The 1,348-nt window shown below is 31.8% G+C and overlaps 1 long non-coding RNA gene across 1 annotated transcript; it reads right to left on the bottom strand.

Annotated features, from left to right (window-relative positions):
* Positions 1–507: 507 nt before the first annotated feature.
* LOC149959163 (uncharacterized) lies at positions 508–1,054 on the bottom strand. Its single transcript, XR_016478374.1, has 3 exons — positions 977–1,054; positions 806–909; positions 508–745 (listed from the first exon to the last, which is right to left on the bottom strand). It is a non-coding gene; the product is annotated as an uncharacterized LOC149959163 (long non-coding RNA).
* Positions 1,055–1,348: the final 294 nt, after the last annotated feature.

The following is a 1,348-nucleotide window of genomic DNA, read 5'->3' as shown; positions in this document are numbered from 1 at the left end:
AAAAAACGTAACTCTTGGATCACACAAACTTTCAAGGAAACTACGCCATCTATCCCCTATTTGAAAATAAAAAAAAGGAAGCAAAATCATGTTTGAGTTCAAAAATACACTTCATATATTTTTAAAATACTAATTGACTTTTTAGATCTTTGTTGAATAAAAACAATATATATTATTTTTAAAGGATATTATAATTAAATAATTAAATATGATGATTATGTAAATAAACAAAGTTCAGCTGGTCATTTCTTATATCTTAATGCTTTATAATCACATTCTGGACTAATTGCGAAAATTCAAATAATGCGAAAATGCAAACAATACTTAATACTATTTTACCAATTGAACAAGCCATAAGAATCTCCAGTTAATTTAGCCTCACCATCCATAAAATATGACTGGGAGTTATTGACACTTCTTACTCTAAAGAGCTTTTCGGTTAATTCAATTGAAGTGTCAATGGAGATTGAAACATTTATATAAATTTTACCTAAAGTAGCCCCAAGGAATTCCATTCCAATAACCTTGACATGGTTGCAACAGTCACGTCAGTTGAACGAATCGTAGATACTTTTAAAGCTCTGAACTGGCAAGTTTGCACCTCTACTTGCTTTATTGCTGTAAACAAGAAAATCTATTTTTGAAGAGCAGCTCTTAACAAGTTTGTCGATTACCGTCATTGTTGGAATATGTATCTTCTAAGGAGAATGAGAAGTGGTCACTCTTTGAAAATGGTGAGACCAACCTGTAAGAAGAAAATTGGTTACTTTTTCACATAGAGTTACGAAAAAGATGAATATCATACTTAAGCTCGATGTATAACGTGACATTTTCTGTCTCGAAGCGTGTCAAGTTTTGTTAGAATCAACAATGAAGTTGTTGGGTAATCACAAACCATCAAGCCACCTTCTAAATTTTGGGACCATTATTACAAAAGTTAAAATAAAAATTATTCTCAACATGAAAATGTTCATACCAGCTCTTCGTGTATTGAGTAAATTCCATTCTTATCCATATAGTAGTACATTGTCATGAACGATATCTAAAAGAACTTAATTAGTCTAAGAATTGAACCTTATAACAAGTGTACTTCTCTTACTTTTGCAGATGAAACCTCTTCGGCTCGCAAAAAAGGATCTTAATTTGTTTAAAATAAGGCAAGGGTTACAGGCCTACACTACTGCACGACTTCCAGTAACCTGAAACCTTCAAATATACCTTCTTAAAAATTTGCACTCCATACCTAATTTTCCAACGTCCAGATCGTGTAAATTACGGTTTACATATAATTTTTATCGACATTTTTACAAATTAATACACCACACTAGCACACACGTTCGGGGGACAT

Source organism: Leiobunum rupestre, chromosome 2, assembly GCF_980474605.1.
Source record: "Leiobunum rupestre chromosome 2, qqLeiRupe1.1.hap1, whole genome shotgun sequence".
NCBI classification, from domain to species: Eukaryota; Metazoa; Arthropoda; class Arachnida; order Opiliones; family Sclerosomatidae; genus Leiobunum; species Leiobunum rupestre.
This window is presented reverse-complemented; position numbering and strand designations above follow the sequence as displayed.